This window comes from Dendrobates tinctorius, unplaced genomic scaffold (assembly GCF_039654945.1).
Source record: "Dendrobates tinctorius isolate UK_male_01 unplaced genomic scaffold, ASM3965494v1 ptg000102l, whole genome shotgun sequence".
Taxonomy (NCBI): domain Eukaryota; kingdom Metazoa; phylum Chordata; class Amphibia; order Anura; family Dendrobatidae; genus Dendrobates; species Dendrobates tinctorius.
Window position 1 is genome coordinate 25,150,008 of NW_027361770.1, and position 22,089 is coordinate 25,172,096.

Genomic DNA, 22,089 nt, shown 5'->3' on the forward strand with positions numbered 1-22,089 from the left:
CCCAATAGTCAAATGGGAATGACCGGTGAGGGAGAACATCGATATGGGAGGAAAAGTAGTTTGTAACCATACTCGACAAGTGCTGTCTCCTGTCACTTTCCATCGATGCAGTATTACCAGTCGTGTGAGCGGGACTTGAAAAATCAGTCCACAACATGCTCATGAAACCCCTGTCTCCAGCGCCACTTCTGATGTGTCCAACACCAACACCGCTTCCAAGTGGCCCCCGGCCCCTACGGCTCGGGTGAGAACCATCACCGCTGCTGTGTGCTGGGAATGCCTCAACCAACCGGTTTACCAGAGTAGCTTGTTTGTTAGCCAATATTAGGTCAAGGTTCTCATGTGGCATGATGTTTTGGAATTTGCCTTTTTAGCGTGGATCCAGGATGCTGGCCAACCAGTAGTCATCATCGATCATCATTTTGGCAATGCCGGGTCCCTTTTTAGGATCTGCAAGGCATAATCTCACATGTGGGCCAATGTTCCCGGTATCAATGATGCACTGCGAGTGCTGGGTGGAGGAGCACTTTCTGGCAAATCCACATCCCTCCAGTCAAGCACAAACCCTGTACCAGACCTTGCAAACCCACCCTTTCTTTTGCCCCACGAGAAGCATCCTCCTTCCCTAAATAATCATCCCCATCATCATCCTCCTCCTCTTCCTCTTCTTCCTCCACCTCGTCCACGACAGTTCCCTGACCAGACAATGGCTGACTGTCATCAAGGCTTCTCTCCTCCTCTTCCTCCTCCTCATCAACCTCGGCTGCAGACGCCTTCTCCTTAATGTGCGTCAAAGTTTACATGAGCAGACGCATAAGTGGGATGCTCATGCTTATGATGGCGTCATCAGCGCTTACCAGCCGTGTGCATTCCTCAAAACACTGAAGGACTTTACAGAGGTCTTTCAGCTTCGACCACTGCACACCTGTCAGCTTCATGTCTGCCCTCAAAGTGCCTGCCCGTGTATCCTCCCACAAATGCATTGCGGCCTTCCTTTGTTCGCACAGCCGCTCAACCATTTGCAGGGTGGAGTTCCACCTTGTTGCAACGTCGATAATTAGGCGGTGCTTGGGAAGGTGGAGCAATCACTGCAGCTTCTGCATACGACTGGAGTGTACCGGTGATCGGCGGATGTACGAGCACAGTCTTCGAACTTTAAGGAGCAGGCCTGTTAACTCTGGATAATTATTGAGGAAGAACTGCACCACCAGGTTCAAGGTGTGAGCCAAGCATGGTATGTGTCTGAGTTTTGAAAGGGCTATGGCTGCCACAAAATTCCAGCCGTTATCACTAACTACCTTGCCTGCCTCAAGATGTAGACTGCCCAGCCATGACTCAGTTTGTCGCTGAAAGTAGTCGGCCAGTACCTCTGCGGTGTGTCTGTCACCCAAACACATCATCTGCAACACAGCCTGCTGACGCTTTCCACTAGCTGATTGATAGGGGGACATGTTATGAATGAGTCACCGTAGGAGGCAAAAGTAGAAATACAAGCTAAGTCCAGAAAACCAGAGAAGTTGGCAACTATCAGATTGCAGACCCCTGAACCTATTAGCACAACTAGCAGTAGCCGTGGGGGGTTCCTACGATGCCCTAGACCCCTCGATCACAGCCGGAGAATTACATAGGCCTAAAGAAAGAAAGGGGAAATCTAAACTGCCCCAGAGCAGACCCCAAAGTAATAGGCAGCCCCCAACATATAATGACGGTGAAGCAAGATGAAAATACTAACACAGACAGAAAGATAGACTGAGCAAAGACAGGGCCCAAAACTACCTAGCTAGGAAGGGACAGGAAGGCTGCTGTCTGCAATCTGCCAAAACCCTATCAAAGACATAAGCCAACAAGCTGATATGAAAAAGGCCCTGAAGCAGCTAGGCTTCAAAAACTAAATCAGCACTCAGGTATTTTCAGAAGACAGAGCTAAATGAATTGAGCACACCCCAGCAGGGAATGGCAGAAATCCAGAAAAACAAAGCAAAACAAAGTCAAAGCACCAAAGCTCAAGGCCGAGCAGCACACTTAGCTTTAGAGGAGCAGGAATTCAGACTGGTCTCCAAGGATCCCACAGGGAAATCACCCACAGGGCAGAAGGGCGTCGGCAGCCTTATATCCAGTCAGTAACTCCACTCAGCCAGTCATCATCATCAGCCTCAGGTGTTTGATAATCAGGCTCACTACCTTTCTTTACCAGAAGAGGGAGTTCCTTGGGCCTCAGTAATGAAGGGGAAAATGAACTCACAACAGTACCTCCCCCTTGAGGAGGGGTCACCGAACCCTCAACTACGCCACCAGGGCGATCAGGGTGAGCCCGATGAAAGGCACGTACCAATCTTTTGGCATGAATATCAGAGGCAGAGACCCAGGAATTATCCTCCTGACCATAACCCTTCCACTTAACCAAATACTGGAGTCTCCGTCTAGCCAGACGGGAATCCAGTACTTTCTCTACCTCATATTCCATGTTACCTTCAACCAATACAGGGTCTGGAGGTGCCACCCCCGGAAAAACAGGTTCAACAAACCTCTTCAACAAAGATTTATGGAACACATTATGAAACCCAAAGTTACAAAAAAAAGGTGACATCAAAGTGGCAGAACTAGCTCTATTATTTAAAGCAAATTCGGCCAAGGGCAAAAATGAAACCCAATCATCCTGATCAGCAGAAATAAAACATCTCAAATATGACTCCAAGGTCTGGTTTGTTCTCTCTGTCTGCCCATTGGTCTGAGGGTGAAAAGCAGAGGAGAAGGACAACTGAATTCCCAGCCTGGAACAGAAAGTTCTCCAAAATCTAGACACAAACTGGACTCCTCTGTCAGATATAATGTTCTCAGGAATCCCGTGCAAACGAACCACCTGTTGTAAAAACAGGGGCACCAACTCAGAGGAAGACGGCAACTTGGGGAGTGGTACAAGATGAACCATCTTAGAGAACCTATCACAAATCACCCAAATAACAGTCATCCTCTGAGAGACAGGCATATCAGAGATGAAATCCATTGAAATATGGGTCCATGGCCTCTTGGGGACCGGCAAAGGCATCAACAACCCACTAGAGCGAGAACATGATTTAGACCGGGAGCACGTCCCACAGGACTGCACAAAATTCCTGACATCACGAGACAAGGAGGGCCACCAAAAAAACCAACTCACCAGATCTCTAGTACCAAAAATACCTGGATGACCAGCCAAAGCAGAGCAATGAACTTCAGACATCACTCTCTTCTTCCACTGGTCAGAAAAATACAACTTTCCACTGGGACAATGCTCAGGTTTGTCCTCCTGGAACTCTTCCAGAGCACGTCTCAAATCGGGCGAGATGGCAGAAAGAACTACCCCTTCGCCTAAGATGGTAGCAGGCTTGGTCACCACAGGAGAATCAGCAAAGAAGCTCCTAGAGAGGGCGTCTGCCTTGACATTCTTTGTTCCAGGAAGAAAAGAAACCACAAAATCAAAACGTGTAAAAAACAAGGCCCACCTAGCATGTCTAGGGTTCAAGCGCTTAGCCGACTCTAGGTAAATCAAATTCTTGTGGTCAGTGAGGACCACGACTTGATGCTTAGCTCCCTCCAACCAATGTCTCCACTCCTCAAATGCCCATTTCATGGCCAACAGTTCCCTATTCCCCACATCATAGTTACGTTCAGATGGAGAGAACTTTCGGGAAAAGAAAGCACAGGGATTCATTTTAGATGTTACAGGATCCTTTTGGGACAAAACAGCTCCTGCACCAATCTCAGAAGCATCCACCTCTACCTGGAATGGAAGTGAGACATCAGGTTGCCGCAAAACCGGGGCGGAGGTGAATCTTCGCTTCAGCTCCTGAAAGGAAGAAACAGCCTCCGGAGACCAATTTAACACATCAGCACCCTTCTTAGTCAAATCAGTCAATGACTTGGCAATACTAGAAAATTTTGCTATAAATTTCCGATAAAAATTAGCAAAACCCAAAAACTTCTGGAGGGCCTTCAAAGAAGTGGGCTGAACCCAATCGTGAATGGCCTGTACCTTGGCCGGGTCCATTTCAATAGTTGACGGGGACAAAATAAATCCCAAAAAAGAAATCCTCTGTACTCCAAAAAGGCATTTAGATCCTTTGACATACAGGGAATTCTCCCTCAAGATACGGAACACAGTCCGAATATGTTCCACATGAGAATCCCAATCCTTGGAGAAGATCAAAATATCATCCAGATAGATAATCAAAAATTTATAGACAAAATCTCGGAAAATATCGTTCATGAAGCACTGGAAGACAGAAGGGGCATTAGTGAGCCCAAAAGGCATCACCAGGTACTCAAAATGTCCCTCCGGAGTATTAAACGCCGTCTTCCATTCATCCCCATGCTTAATGCGAATAAGATTATACGCCCCCCTGAGGTCAAGCTTGGTAAACCAGCAAGCACCTTTAACTCTGGAGAATAGATCAGAAATCAGGGGTAACGGATACTGATATTTAACAGTAATTTTGTTGAGGGCACTATAATCAATACAAGGTCTTAATGATCCATCCTTTTTGGCTACAAAAAAAAAACGGCACCTAAGGGTGACGAGGATTGTCTAATATGACCCTTCTCCAACGCCTCCTTAATATAGGATCGCATAGCCTCGTGCTCGGGTACAGATAAATTGAAGAGCCGACCCTTGGGAAATTTACACCCCGGGCTCAGTTCAATTGCACAGTCATAACTCCTATGAGGAGGCAGAGACGCAGACTCATTCTCACTAAATACATCATAAAAGTCCGCCAAATAATCAGGAACATCATGCCACTGAGGAGAGGTGGAAAACACCGGAGCCTCACTAAAGGCACACCGACAACCCCAACTCACCACAGACACAGATTTCCAATCCAAAACTGGATTATGAATCTGTAACCAGGGAAACCCCAGAACAATAGTATCATGCAGATTATGCAACACCAAAAATCTGCAATTTTCTTGATGGTCTGGGGCGACCCGCATTACCACCTGGGTCCAAAACTGGGGTTTATTTTTAGCCAAAGGAGTAGCATCAATCCCCCTCAAAGGGATAGGCGTCTGCAGAGGTGTCATCGCAAATCTACAACGTTTAGCAAAATCCAAGTCCATTAGGTTTAGGGCTGCTCCCGAATCCACAAAAGCCTTGGCGGAAAATGTGGACAGGGAGCAGATCAGAGTAATAGCCAGAAGAAACTTAGGTTGAACACCCCCAACAGAAAACGTGTGTGCAATGCATTTCTCTCGTTTAGGACAGACAGAAATAATATGCGAGGCATCTCCACAGAAAAAACACAACTTATTATGCCTTCTGAACTCCTGACGCTGCTCTCTGGAAAAAACTCTATCACATTGCATAGGTTCAGACATTTGTTCAACAGATGGCAACACCTCTCGTGCAGCTTTGCGTTCGTGCAAACGCCGATCAACCTGAATGGCTAATGACATAGAATCGTCAAGACCAGAGGGAACAGGAAATCCCACCATAGTATATTTTACGGCTTCTGACAACCCCTTCCGAAAGAGAGCAGCCAAGGCATTATCATTCCAGGTAGTAAGTACTGCCCACTTTCGGAATTTTTGACAGTACAATTCTGCAGAATCACGACCCTGGCTCAATGCCAGCAGGGTCTTTTCAGCCTGATCAATAGCATTAGGTTCGTCATACAACAACCCCAAAGCTTGAAAGAATGCGTTCACATTAGTCAGAATAGGATCATCTGGTTTCAAAGAAAACGCCCAATCCTGGGGATCGCCACGCAGCAAAGAGATGACAATTTTAACCTGCTGCGCGGAGCTCCCTGACGAGTTAGGCTTCAAGGCAAAAAATAATTTACAATTATTTTTGAAATTCAAAAATTTAGACTGATCCCCAAAAAATACATCAGGTGTAGGAATCTTTGGTTCAGCAGCATGTGAATGAGCAAGGTAGGCGGAAATTCCCCGCACTTCTGCAGCGAGCTGCTCCACACAATCAGACAATTGCTCTATCTCCATTGAGAGAAAAAAAAAAATTCCCCCTACGGCATCAGAGATATAGAGGAAAAAATATACACACTTTTTTTTTTTTTTTTTTTTTTTTTACAATTCTTTCCTACTATTGAGTACCCTAGGATCTGCGGTTTGGTGGGTGATTCTGTTATGAATGAGTCACCATAGGAGGCAAAAGCAGAAATACAAGCTAAGTCCAGAAAACCAGAGAAGTTGGCAACTATCAGATTGCAGACCCCTGAACCTATCAACACAACTAGCAGTAGCCGTGGGGGGTTCCTACGATGCCCTAGACCCCTCGATCACAGCCGGAGAATTACATAGGCCTAAAGAAAGAAAGGGGAAATCTAAACTGCCCCAGAGAAGACCCCAAAGCAATAGGCAGCCCCCAACATATAATGACGGTGAAGCAAGATGAAAATACTAACACAGACAGAAAGATAGACTGAGCAAAGACGGGGCCCAAAACTACCTAGCTAGGAAAGGACAGGAAGGCTGCTGTCTGCAATCTGCCAAAACCCTATCAAAGACATAAGCCAACAAGCTGATATGAAAAAGGCCCTGAAGCAGCTAGGCTTCAAAAACTAAATCAGCACTCAGGTATTTTCAGAAGACAGAGCTAAATGAATTCAGCACACCCCAGCAGGGAATGGCAGAAATCCAGAAAAACAAAGCAAAACAAAGTCAAAGCACCAAAGCAAAAGGCCGAGCAGCAAACTTAGCTTTAGAGGAGCAGGAATTCAGACTGGTCTCCAAGGATCCCACAGAGAAATCACCCACAGGGCAGAAGGGCGTCGGCAGCCTTATATCCAGTCAGTAACTCCACTCAGCCAGTCATCATCATCAGCCTCAGGTGTTTGATAATCAGGCTCACTACCTTTCTTTACCGGAAGAGGGAGTTCCTCGGGCCTCAGTAATGAAGGGGAAAATGAACTCACAACAGGGTCACCTTGTTTGCAACACTGTCAACTGTGGATGCAGTGCTCGTGCGACTGCGCTCTGTGGACCAGCTTTCGCTTCTGGAGGAGGAGGAGGAGGAGGGTCGAATGCCTACAGCCAACTGTTTCCTATACCGTGGGCTAGCAGCACTGTGCCACCACCGCTGTCCCCTGTGGACCCTGCATCCACCATATTAACCCCATGCGCAGTGATGGACACGTAACGGCCCTGGCCATGCCTACTGGACCATGCATCAGTTGTGAGGTGCACCTTTCCACTCACTGACAGCTTGAGTGCATGGACAATGCGGTCTTTCACATGAAGGTGGAGGGCTGGGATGGCTTTACGAGAAAAGAAGTGGCGACTGGGTAGTTCATAGCGTGGAACTGCATAGGCCATTTGTTCGCGGAAAGCTGCGCTTTCAACCAAACGATAGGGCATCATCTCTAACGAGATTAGTTTGGCAATGTGGGTGTTCAAAGCCAGTGTACGCGGAAGAGAGGATGAGTACTTTTTTGTCCTACTCATAGTCTCTGGTAGGGTGAGCTGGACTTGAGAGCTGGATATGGTGGAAGTAGCGGTGGACATGACGGACTGAGAGAGGGTTGATGATGGTGAAGGAGTTGGTATTCTTTCTGATGGCCTAGATTCAGTCTTTCATTGCAATAACAGTGTGATTCCCTGAATGATTTGCCCTTGCAACGACAACTCAACATTTGCTGCTGGTGGTGTGCTAACCGGTGGATTTACAGTGGGGGAAACAATGTTGCATTGCTGACTACCTTCTTTGGGAGCAGTAGCACATGTGGTACGTGAGTTTTGGTAGTCCATCCACGCTTGCAAGTGCATGGTGGTTAAATGTCTTAGCATGTAACTGGTATTCAAATTTCTCAGATTTTTCCCTCAGCTAAAGGTCTTTGCGCACTTCTTACAGATTACCTTTGCCTGATCATTAGGATTTTGTTAAAAAAAGGGCCACACTGCACTCTTCCTGCTAGGGAAGACAGTTTGAGGCCTTGCACGCTGTGCTTTTTTGATCATCTGGCCAAGCTGTCCTGCAATTTTTGGGGTTTTTGTAATCCGTTTTTGGACTGCTCCGGACCTGCCAGATAACAACTGTTGCGATATGGATGCCCGCTGCGGATGCTCCTCCTCCTCTTCTGAGCTATTGGCAGCGGCACACTCTACCCCCAATGGATGCCAATCTGGGTCAACAACTGGGTCATCCATCACCTCCTCTTCAATGTCATGTGCACCTTCCTCTGTGTCACCGTGTATGGTGGTATAGTTTGCGGGAGGGGGCAAGTGAGTTTCATCAGGGTCAGATTCTGGCTCAGCACACTGCGAGGACAATGTAGTGCTCTGAGTGAATGTACCAGCAGATAAATCTAGCAGTGGCTGTGCACCAGTGCACTCCATGTCAGATTCATCTTGGCCTGAGTAATTCACGATTTGACTTAATAACCCAGGCATGGTATGTGAAAACAGCTCCATGGAGTAATCTGTAGTGTGGCCTACCGCATCCTTCAATTTTGGTAGGGGTGAAGGACACAAGGAAAGGTGTGGTTCATGACCATGAGCCTCCAATGACGACTCAGTGCTTTTATTTTTTAAAACTTCAGAAGAGGAGGCGATAGAGCTGGAGGTTGAGTCAGCAATGTAATCCAAACTTGTTCTTGAAGCTCCGGCTTTAGAAGCGGTTTACCTACTCCCAGAAAAGGGAGCCTTTGAGGCCTTGTGGAGCCAGACGATGACGTAGCCTCAACACCTCCAGTATTAGGTGCTATTTTGCTTTTGCCACTACCATCAGATCCACCACCAACACCAACACCATCATTACCAGCTGCCAACCCCCACCCACTTCCACGGACTCTTCCACCACACTTCCACATTTTTTGGAAAAATTTACCCAAATTTACACCAACTCTCTGGTACTGTAAAACAAGGTACAAGGTGTATATAGTACTGGGGAGAATTGGAATGTCTCTACACTCCAGGACACTGTGGGATTCAGTCAGACCCTGTTTATTTAACACCACAATATGACAGGCAGATTCTCTATGCTGTTAGAAAGGTGTATAGAGGACTGTGGAGAATTGGAATGTCTCTACACTTCAGGACACTGTGGGATTCAGTCAGGCCCTGTTTACTTAACACCGCAATGTGACTGGCAGAAATTGCCTAGTGTATGACAAACTACAAGGTGTATATTGAATTGGGCAGAACTGGAATCTCCCAACAGTGTAGGTCTGTAAGAACGGAACAACTCCTCGACTTATCCTTAAAGAGTCACACACAGATAGCTTCACTGTGGCCATGATAACAGCCTTTACACGGCACTGAGAGAGGAGCATGCACATACACCGCTGTCCAGTGTATGTAAAATTGTCAAGCTCCGTGTTTTAGTAAACGGACTGACACACGCTGTCTCTCTATAGTTTTGAATGTAATCAAACAGCAGATATGCTAAACTGTTTGAAAACCAGACAAAACTATAAGGTGGAGGTCTGTAAGAATGGAACAACTCCTCGACTTATCCTTACAGAGTCACACACAGATAGCTTCACTGTGGCCGTGATAACAGCCGTTACACGGCACTGAGAGAGGAGCGTGCACGTACACCGCTGTCCAGTGCATGTAAAATTGTCAAGCTCCGTGTTTTAGAATACGGACTGACACACGCTGTCTCTCTATAGTTTTGAATGTAATCAAACAGCAAATATACTAAACTGTTTGAAAACCAGACAAAACTATAAGGTGGAGGTCTGTAAGAATGGAACAACTCCTCGACTTATCCTTACAGAGTCACACACAGATAGCTTCACTGTGGCCGTGATAACAGCCGTTACACGGCACTGAGAGTGGAGCGTGCACGTACACCGCTGTCCAGTGTATGTAAAATTGTCAAGCTCCGTGTTTTAGTATACGGACTGACACACGCTGTCTCTCTATAGTCTTGAATGTAATCAAACAGCAAATATACTAAACTGTTTAAAAACCAGACAAAACTATAAGGTGGAGGTCTGTAAGAACGGAACAACTCCTCGACTTATCCTTACAGAGTCACACACAGATAGCTTCACTGTGGCCGTGATAACAGCCGTCACACAGTACTGAGAGAGGAGCGTGCACGTACACCGCTGTCCAGTGTATGTAAAATTGTCAAGCTCCATGTTTTAGTATATGGACTGACACACACTGTCTCTCTATAGTTTTGAATGTAATCCAACAGCAAATATACTAAACTGTTTGAAAACCAGACAAAACTATAAGGTGGAGGTCTGTAAGAATGGAACAACTCCTCGACTTATTCTTACAGAGTCACACACAGCTTCACTGTGGCCATGATAACAGCCGTTACACGGTACTGAGACAGGAGCGTGCACGTACACCGCTGTCCAGTGTATGTAAAATTGTCAAGCTCCATGTTTTAGTATATGGACTGACACAAGCTGTCTCTCTATAGTTTTGATTGTAATCAAACAGCAAATATACTAAACTGTTTGAAAACCAGACAAAACTATAAGGTGGAGGTCTGTAAGAACGGAACAACTCCTCGACTTATCCTTACAGAGTCACACACAGATAGCTTCACTGTGGCCGTGATAACAGCCGTTACACGGTACTGAGAGAGGAGCGTGCACTTACACCACTGTCCAGTGTATGTAAAATTGTCAAGCTCCGTGTTTTAGTATACGGACTGACACACGCTTTCTCTCTATAGTTTTGAATGTAATCAAACAGAAAATATACTAAACTGTTTGAAAACCAGACAAAACTATAAGGTGGAGGTCTGTAAGAATGGAACAACTCCTCAACTTATCCTTACAGAGTCACACACAGATAGCTTCACTGTGGCCGTGATAACAGCCATTACATGCACTGAGAGTGGAGCGTGCACGTACACCACTGTCCAGTGTATGTAAAATTGTCAAGCTCCGTGTTTTAGTATACGGACTGACACACGCTTTCTCTCTATAGTTTTGAATGTAATCAAACAGAAAATATACTAAACTGTTTGAAAACCAGACAAAACTATAAGGTGGAGGTCTGTAAGAACGGAACAACTCCTCGACTTATCCTTACAGAGTCACACACAGATAGCTTCACTGTGGCCGTGATAACAGCCATTACACAGTACTGAGAGAGGAGCGTACACCGCTGTACGGTGTGTGAAAAATGAACGCTCAGTAACTCACAAGGACAAAACAATAAAATCTGGATTGCCTTGAAAAAAGCAGTTTGTTCAGCAGTGGGCACACAGCAATGCAGCTACCAGGTAGCCTTAAAAGGCAGCCTAATAACCAACAGAGCTGATGCACCAAAATATAGGCTCCCCTTGCACTGCACAGTGACTCGTGTGTTGTACAGGCAAAATCGCTAGCAGCAGAATCAGTTTTTGGTATCTTCTTCCCTGCCTAACACTCTCCCTACAGAATCAGCAGCAGCTCTCCCTATACTGAGATCAGCATGAGTAACATGGCGGTCGGCGTCCCCGCCCTTTTATAGCCCCTGTGACGCCCCACAAAGCAAGCCAATCACTTGCATGCCCTTCTCCAAGATGGTGGTGACCACTGCCTATGTCATCACGTTGCCCACAGTGTCCGTTCTTCCTGATTGACTGCAAAAAGGGCGCTCAAGCATCTATTGAAACGTGACTTTGGCGCTAAAGTCGCTGACCTCGTGGCCAACCTCACGCTAAGGTCGGGTTTTGTTTCATGAAACCCGAGTTTGGCGAAAGTCGGTGACTTTTCAATTTTATCGACCCATTTCGCTCAACTCTACTGTAGACCATTCCATCAAAGTCTGCATTCCAAAACATCACTACTTCCCTTCCGAGCCCAGACGTGTGCCCATACAGTAGTTTTCTCCCACATATGGGGTGTCAGCGTACTCAGGACAAATTGGACAACAACTTTTGGGGTCCAATTTCTCCTGTTACCCTTGGGAAAATAAAAAAAATGGGGACTAAAAGATGATGTTTGTTGAAAAAATACGATATTTTTATTTCCACGCCCGGTCGTTATAAACTTCTGTGAAGCACTGGGGGGTTCAAAGTGCTAACCACACATCTAGATAAGTTCCTTAGGGGGTCTAGTCTCCAAAATGGGGTCACTTGTGGGGGGGTCCACTGTTTAGGTACATCAGGGGCTCTCCAAAAGCAACATGACACCCGCAGACCATTTCTTCAGAGTCTGCATTCCAAAACGTCACTACTTCCCTTCCGAGCCCCGACGTGTGCACATACAGTAGTTTTCTCCCATATATGGGGTGTCACCGTACTCAGGACAAATTGGACAACAACTTTTGGGGTCCAATTTCTCCTTGTACCCCTGGGAAAATAAAAAAATTGGTGACTAAATGATCATGTTTGTGGAAAAAATGCGATTTTTTTATTTTCACGCCCGGGCGTTATAAACTTCTGTGAAGCACTGGGGGGTTCAAAGTGCTCACCACACATATAGATAAGTTCCTTGGGGGGGTCTAGTTTCCAAAATGTTGTCATTTGTGGGGGGTTTCTACTGTTTTGGTACATCAGGGGCTTTCCAAACGCGACATGGTGTCCGATCTCAATTCCAACCAAAAACGTCAAATGGCTCTGCTTCCCTTCCGAGCTCTGCCATGCGCCCAAATAGTGCTTTACCCTCACATGTGGAGTATCAGCGCACTCAGGACAAATTGCACAATATCTTTTACAGTCCTGTTACCCTTGGAAAAATAAGAATTGAGGGTGAAAAGATCATTTTTGTGGAAAAAATATAATTTCTTAATTGTACGGCTGTATGTTATAAACTTCTGTGAAGCCCTTGGGGGTTCAAAGTTCTCACCACACATCTAGATAAGTTCCTTGGGGGGGTCTAGTTTCCAAAATGGTGTCATTTGTGGGAGGTTTCCACTGTTTTGGTTCATCAGGGGTTTTCCAATCGCGACATGGTGTCCGATCTCAATTCCAGCCAAGAACGTCAAATGGCGCTGCTTCCCTTCCGAGCTCTGCCATGCACCCAAATAATCGTTTACACCCACATGTGGGGTATCAGCGTACTCAGGATAAATTGCACAATAACTTTTAGGGTCCTGTAACCCTTGGAAAAGATCATTTTTGTAGAAAAAATATGATTTTTTAATTGTACTGCTCTACGTTATAAACTTATGTGAAGCCCTTGGGGGTTCAAAGTTCTCACCACATTTCTAGATAAGTTCCTTGGGGGGTCTAGTTTCCAAAATAGGGTCACTTGTGGGGGGTTTCCACTGTTTAGGTACATCAGGGGCTCTCCAAATGCGACCAGAAGCACAAAAAGAATAACCCCTAAAATTTAGCTTTTAATTCAATGACTAAAAACATTAGTGAAAATGACTAAAAGAAGGAGTAGTAGAGGACAAAAAATGAAGGGAGAAAAAATACTGTTTTTAGTTCTCTTCAGTATTCAAATAATGGGCCAATGGCTAAGTTACCCTAGTCAGCCCTAGTTTCACCCTTCCTAGCCGCGGAGGTTGGCACCCTAGTTGTAGACGATATGGCGCCCCCGCTCAACGTCGGTATCCCTAATAACCCCTACGTCTCCCTGCATATACAAAAAGGGACACAAAAAAGAAACACACACACACTTATAGTACCGAAAGAATAAAGAGACAAAAATAGTCTCATAGATAATACTAAATTGCTATGAACTTATCTCGTAGTATTTCTAATAGTATAAGAACCCCAAAAAGACTTATCTCGGAGTCAAAAAAATAATGGGGTTAATATCCGGCAGCTTAGAGAAGGACTTATCTCGTAGTCACAAAAATGCTAATAAGCTGCAAATGGCAGACCCAATTACCAGATAGCAAAATTAAAAAACGGCTACAAGAAAAAGCACATCACATTGAATAAATATTGCACACTATAGGCAGTGAAAAAAAGCCTATATAGCACTTGCGGCAGCCATTACCTTGCAAGTGAGGGTAGAATCACCCTAATTCACAAAAATACAGTAAAAAATAATAAGGCTACCATATTCATCTCTGATTATACAGCGTGGTACACCAATATTCAAGTAGCAATGCATACAAAGTCACATAGCATAATTGCTCAGTAGATTAAATCTGAATAGATAGTACCACCGCAGGATCTGCCAAAAATAATGTACAACATTATACTTATCAGCCACTTGATGCATATGGAAACCCGACGCGTTTCCCCCTCTTAATCCGCTGAGGGTTCATCAGGGGTCAAAAAGTGGGGTCTCATTACCCCTGGCCGAGAGAACAATACAGTGTGCGGCTTTACTCCAAGCGCGTTCGCCGCCATTGTTTAAAGATGCCGCGCCGATATAGAACGCCCACTTCCGGTTACCAAAATCCAAAATGGAGGTCTAAACCGGAAGGGATCATATTGAGGACAGACATGTGGTGCAGCAGCTACCTGGATAACATAGACGCCGCGCACCTTACTAGACAGCACGGATAGAAACAGGGATTCACAAAATGGTGCCTGAAACAAAATAGGGCAATACGTCCCTCTCAACAGAAACACCATATCTCACAAACAATATGCGGCCGATCAATTCAACAGCCTCACTATTCAGAACGCCCAAAACTTCAAGAAAATAGATAACAATAGTCCTCAAAGGCATGGAGTGGAATAATTGTATCCCTACATAGAATAAATGAAAAATAATAAAAAATTCCAATAGTAATAATATACCGACCAAATTATCAAAAACCCTATAAAGAGCTGGCTGGGAAAATGTGAAACACACTGATTATAGATAACTACTGAAATTTAGCTGTTCATTAAGGCCTTTTGGACTCTGTGATTCAAGCCAAAAAATCCAGCGTGTCTCACGCTGTAAGATTCTATTATCCCAATCTCCCTGTCTGACCGCGGGCTGCACTCTCTCTATAACACGAAAATTAATATGTTTATCATCCCCTCCATGCACCATATTGACATGACGGGCTAAGGGGGTATCTCTTTTGTGTCTAATATCCCCCAAATGTTCACCTATGCGGACACGTAATTAACGCTTTGTTTTGCCAACATAGTCAAGGGGGCAAGTACAAGTACACAGATAAACAACTCCAGTGGTTTTACAGTTTGCAAAGCTTTTCATTTCATAAATCCTCTTTGTATAGGCACTACAGAAAGTATGGGATACACAGATATATTTGCAAAAGCTACAGTGTCCGCACCTAAAGGTCCCAATTGCTCTGTTCCGCAACCACGTTTCCTCTCTCTTCTGAGGTTCCAGGTGGCTACCTACCACCCGATCCCTTATTGACCTACCCTTCCTAAATGTAACTGATGGACCCTGGGTGATACAGTCACGTATGTCATTATCCATTTTCAGGATAGACCAATACTTCTCCAAGATGTTCATAACTTTACCAGATTGATCATCAAAGGTACCTATCAATCTAGTGATTGCATTGGAGTCCTCCCTTACCCTCGGAGTCAACAATGACGTCCTGCTTACTTGTTTAGCATGCTTATAGGCCGGTTCAATCACCCTTGTTGGATAACCCCTGCTCCTAAACCTCCTCCATAAATCACTCGACTGCATTTCAAAATCATTCCAATCAGAGCAGTTCCTCCGAACTCTGAGGAACTGACCCCTTGGTATACCTCATTTAAGAGGGGGGAATGATGACTTTCCCACCTTAAGAGACTGTTAGTTGAGGTTGGTTTTCGGTGCAGGTTGGTTTTAAGCAAGCCATCTGAAGAAATAGAAATATTGACATCCAGGAATGTGATCTGATCTCCACCTACCTCATGGGTAAAGAAAAGACCCAACTCATTATTATTAAGGGTATCAACAAAGGATCTGAATGATTCTCCACACCCCGCCCAGAGGACGAGGATGTCGTCAATGTACCGGCCCCAGAATAATATCCTAGGGGACCAGACCAGTGCTTTTTCTTGTAGCCGTTTTTTAATTTTGCTATCTGGTAATTGGGTCTGCCATTTGCAGCTTATTAGCATTTTTGTGACTACGAGATAAGTCCTTCTCTAAGCTGCCGGATATTAACCCCATTATTTTTTTGACTCCGAGATAAGTCTTTTTGGGGTTCTTATACTATTAGAAATACTACGAGATAAGTTCATAGCAATTTAGTATTATCTATGAGACTATTTTTGTCTCTTTATTCTTTCGGTACTATAAGTGTGTGTGTGTTTCTTTTTTGTGTCCCTTTTTGTATATGCAGGGAGACGTAGGGGTTATTAGGGATACCGACGTTGAGCGGGGGCGCCATATCGTCTACAACTAGGGTGCCAACCTCCGCGGCTAGGAAGGGTGAAACTAGGGCTGACTAGGGTAACTTAGCCATTGGCCCATTATTTGAATACTGAAGAGAACTAAAAACAGTATTTTTTCTCCCTTCATTTTTTGTCCTCTACTACTCCTTCTTTTAGTCATTTTCACTAATGTTTTTAGTCATTGAATTAAAAGCTAAATTTTAGGGGTTATTCTTTTTGTGCTTCTGGTGTTATTATTGAATATATAATCCCACTGATTAATTTTGAGGTCTGTCTTTGATGAGTATGGCTGGGTTTTTGTCGGGACCCATTGACACAAATAAATGGCTGGATGATGCAAGAGAGGTTTTTTCTGAAGTAGAATCTGACTCTCTGTCTGCTTCGGGCTCTTCTCTCAAAACACTTTTTTCTGAATTATTGGAGGCATTTAAAGAGAATATTAAGTCTTGGTGGGAGGTACAATCTCTGGAAAATTATATTAAACAAAAGATTGTCCCGCGTGGTCTAAGGATACCTCTAATACCTGCTCCAAGGTGTAGGACTCCATCTTTACTTGTAAGGTGGGAGGAGGAGATTACTGCATCATCTGTACGGTTAATGCAGATATTATTAGATGAAGAGAAAATAACTCTAGGAGGACTTCATTGAGGGTGAAGGAATTGACTGAGGCAACCCTTAAATTGAAAACAGCTGCTGATTTCGTAACAAGGGAAGAAAATCTTAAGAATACTGTTGAGAAATACCAACTTTTTATTAAAGAAAGGAAGCATAAACGATTTGTTAGGGATTCAATAGAGTTCAGGGAAAAACGGGCATACCCTGCCCTTGCCCCGAGGGGTATTCCTGGTGACATCTCATCCTCAGATATTGAATCCTCTGATGCTGAAGGAGGTCCTAAATCATATACCTCTAGACCATATTTTAGAAACAAGGGACGTGGACGTAGGGGTAATTTCAGAAGATGGCAGGACACCGAGCGCTACTCTGTAAGGACCTTCCCCAAAAAGCCAGAAACAAATTCTGTAGTAAATTCTCCCTCCTCCTCAGCCTGCTCTTCAGCCTCTTTTTTAGAAACCAGGGGCCTAGCACCATACAAATTACGGGAGCGGACAAACAATCAAAAATGAGGGCTCTGTTTGATGGGGACAATGGTAATCAGATAATTAATTTGTCCTCATATAATTTGTCAGATATAGAAAAGAGGGTTCTTGAGCGGGGGTTATCTTTTGTTCCTACGACCAGGTTTGACCCATTTGTATGGGTTAAGGATATTAATTTATTTACACGAAAACTTAAGTGGAAAAAATTTTTTGCTTTGAATGATAAAAACAAATGTCAACAACTTGGGATAACGGAGGAGGAACTTCCTGATGTAATGCTTCTGGCTGATTTGTCTGAGGAAGGACAGAGAGATATTGGGGTGGGCCCTTTTTCTGATTTGAAACCAAAAAGTAAAAAGATGCCACCAATTGGTGATACTGGGAGTATTGATATTTTTCAACAGCTTGTCTCGGCAGAGATTTGTAAGATTGACTCCAAGAGAGATAGGGTTCCACCGAATCTCTCCTTCCGTGAGAGAAAGGCTCTGGAAGAACTTGGTGATAATGATCGGATTGAATTGAAGCCCTCTGATAAAGGGGGCAATACTGTTATCCTCAACAGAGACGAATATATTCAAATGTGTATGAGGATTCTCTCTGACAAATCAACGTATGAGCTGCTCAGGAGTGATCCGACGAAGGAGTACAGTCTGAAATTGTCAGTATTGCTCAAAAAGGCACTTGATCTGAAGTTGATCTCAAAGAATGAGTTCAACTTCTTACTACCCAAGTGGCCAGTTACAGCTACGTTTTACTCCTTGCCTAAGATCCATAAGGGGTTTGATCCTCTTAAGGGTAGACCAATCGTTTCGGGGATCGATGCCCTTTGTCAGAATTCCAGCAGGTATTTGGATCAATTGTTGAGACCATTTGTGCTATCTCTCCCATCATATTTGCGAGATACTATGGACCTCCTCAATAAACTTGAAGGAATCACAGTGGATCCAGGTACGATACTGGCCTCTATTGATGTTGAGGCTTTGTATAGCAGCATTGGCCACACAGAAGGTCTAAAAGCTGTTGAACATTTTCTCAAGGGGAGGGGTATTCACTTTGGAGCACACAACAATTTCCTGCTGGAACTTCTTCAATTTGTATTGTGTCATAATTTCTTCCTATTTAATGGGAGGTACTACCACCAGCTCAGGGGCACAGCGATGGGGAGCCCTTGTGCCCCTACCTATGCTAATTTGCTCCTGGGCTGGTGGGAGGACACTCAGGTCTTTGGGGACGAGGATGTCGTCTGGTCCCCTAGGATATTATTCTGGGGCCGGTACATTGACGACATCCTCGTCCTCTGGGCGGGGTTGTTGATACCCTTAATAATAATGAGTTGGGTCTTTTCTTTACCCATGAGGCAGGTGGAGATCAGATCACATTCCTGGATGTCAATATTTCTATTTCTTCAGATGGCTTGCTTAAAACCAACCTGCACCGAAAACCAACCTCAACTAACAGTCTCTTAAGGTGGGAAAGTCATCATCCCCCCCTCTTAAACGAGGTATACCAAGGGGTCAGTTCCTCAGAGTTCGGAGGAACTGCTCTGATTGGAATGATTTTGAAATGCAGTCGAGTGATTTATGGAGGAGGTTTAGGAGCAGGGGTTATCCAACAAGGGTGATTGAACCGGCCTATAAGCATGCTAAACAAGTAAGCAGGACATCATTGTTGACTCCGAGGGTAAGGGAGGACTCCAATGCAATCACTAGATTGATAGGTACCTTTGATGATCAATCTGGTAAAGTTATGAACATCTTGGAGAAGTATTGGTCTATCCTGAAAATGGATAATGACATACGTGACTGTATCACCCAGGGTCCATCAGTTACATTTAGGAAGGGTAGGTCAATAAGGGATCGGGTGGTAGGTAGCCACCTGGAACCTCAGAAGAGAGAGGAAACGTGGTTGCGGAACAGAGCAATTGGGACCTTTAGGTGCGGACACTGTAGCTTTTGCAAATATATCTGTGTATCCCATACTTTCTGTAGTGCCTATACAAAGAGGATTTATGAAATGAAAAGCTTTGCAAACTGTAAAACCACTGGAGTTGTTTATCTGTGTACTTGTACTTGCCCCCTTGACTATGTTGGCAAAACAAAGCGTGAATTACGTGTCCGCATAGGTGAACATTTGGGGGATATTAGACACAAAAGAGATACCCCCTTAGCCCGTCATGTCAATATGGTGCATGGAGGGGATGATAAACATATTAATTTTCGTGTTATAGAGAGAGTGCAGCCCGCGGTCAGACAGGGAGATTGGGATAATAGAATCTTACAGCGTGAGACACGCTGGATTTTTTGGCTTGAATCACAGAGTCCAAAAGGCCTTAATGAACAGCTAAATTTCAGTAGTTATCTATAATCAGTGTGTTTCACATTTTCCCAGCCAGCTCTTTATAGGGTTTTTGATAATTTGGTCGGTATATTATTACTATTGGAATTTTTTATTATTTTTCATTTATTCTATGTAGGGATACAATTATTCCACTCCATGCCTTTGAGGACTATTGTTATCTATTTTCTTGAAGTTTTGGGCGTTCTGAATAGTGAGGCTGTTGAATTGATCGGCCGCATATTGTTTGCGAGATATGGTGTTTCTGTTGAGAGGGACGTATTGCCCTATTTTGTTTCAGGCACCATTTTGTGAATCCCTGTTTCTATCCGTGCTGTCTAGTAAGGTGCGCAGCGTCTATGTTATCCAGGTAGCTGCTGCACCGCATGTCCGTCCTCAATATGATCCCTTCCGGTTTAGACCTCCATTTTGGATTTTGGTAACCGGAAGTGGGCGTTCTATATCGGCGCGGCATCTTTAAACAATGGCGGCGAACGCGCTTGGAGTAAAGCCGCACACTGTATTGTTCTCTCGGCCAGGGGTAATGAGACCCCACTTTTTGACCCCTGATGAACCCTCAGCGGATTAAGAGGGGGAAACGCGTCGGTTTTCCATATGCATCAAGTGGCTGATAAGTATAATGTTGTACATTATTTTTGGCAGATCCTGCGGTGGTACTATCTATTCAGATTTAATCTACTGAGCAATTATGCTATGTGACTTTGTATGCATTGCTACTTGAATATTGGTGTACCACGCTGTATAATCAGAGATGAATATGGTAGCCTTATTATTTTTTACTGTATTTTTGTGAATTAGGGTGATTCTACCCTCACTTGCAAGGTAATGGCTGCCGAAAGTGCTATATAGGCTTTTTTTCACTGCCTCTAGTGTGCAATATTTATTCAATGTGATGTGCTTTTTCTTGTAGCCGTTTTTTAATTTTGCTATCTGGTAATTGGGTCTGCCATTTGCAGCTTATTAGCATTTTTGTGACTACGAGATAAGTCCTTCTCTAAGCTGCCGGATATTAACCCCATTATTTTTTTGACTCCGAGATAAGTCTTTTTGGGGTTCTTATACTATTAGAAATACTACGAGATAAGTTCATAGCAATTTAGTATTATCTATGAGACTATTTTTGTCTCTTTATTCTTTCGGTACTATAAGTGTGTGTGTGTTTCTTTTTTGTGTCCCTTTTTGTATATGCAGGGAGACGTAGGGGTTATTAGGGATACCGACGTTGAGCGGGGGCGCCATATCGTCTACAACTAGGGTGCCAACCTCCGCGGCTAGGAAGGGTGAAACTAGGGCTGACTAGGGTAACTTAGCCATTGGCCCATTATTTGAATACTGAAGAGAACTAAAAACAGTATTTTTTCTCCCTTCATTTTTTGTCCTCTACTACTCCTTTTTTTAGTCATTTTCACTAATGTTTTTAGTCATTGAATTAAAAGCTAAATTTTAGGGGTTATTCTTTTTGTGCTTCTGGTGTTATTATTGAATATATAATCCCACTGATTAATTTTGAGGTCTGGCTCTCCAAATGCGACATGGCGTCCGATCTGAATTCCAGCCAATTTTGCATTGAAAAAGTAAAACGGAGCTCCATCCCTTCTGAGGTCTGCCATGCGCCGAAACAGTGGTTCCCCCACATATCAGGTATCAGCGTACTCAGGACAAATCGCACAATAACTTTTGCAGTCCAATTTCTCCTGTTACCCTTGATAAAATAAAAAAAATTGAACCTGAACTATTTTTTTTGTGAAAAAAGTTAAATGTTCATTTTTTTTTAAATATTCAAAAAATTCCTGTGACGCACCTAAAGGGTTAATGAACTTCTTGAATGTGGTTTTGAGCACCTTAAGGGGTGCAGTTTTTAGAATGGTGTCACTTTTGGGTATTTTCTATCATATAGACCCCTCAAAGTGGATTCAAATGTGATGTGGTCCGTAAAAATAAAATGGTGTTGCAAAATTGAGAAATCGCTGGTCAATTTTTAACCCTTATAACTTCCTAACAAAAAAATTTTTTGTTCCAAAATTGTGCTGATGTAAAGTAAACATGTGAGAAATGTTATTTATTAAGTTTTTTGTGTGCCGTATCTCTGTGATTTAAGGGCATAAAAATTCAAATTTGGAAAATTGAGAAATTTTCAAAATTTTCGCCAAATTTCTGTTTTTTTCACAAATAAATGCAAGTTATATGAATGAAATTTTACCACTGTCATGAAGTACAATATGTCACGAGAAAACAGTGTCAGAATCACCGGGATCCATGGGAGCGTTTCAGAGTTATAACCTCATAAAGGGACAGTGGTCAGAATTGTAAAAATTGGCCAGGTCATAAACGTGCAAACCACCCTTGGGGCTTAAGGGGTTAATTTGCAGCATTGCACCCCTATCTCCACCTACCTATATGTAGCACTAACCCAGGGAATATCTCTGAAACCCCTTTACATTTCCATTAACACATTCTTGAGCAACAGCATTGTCAGATCCA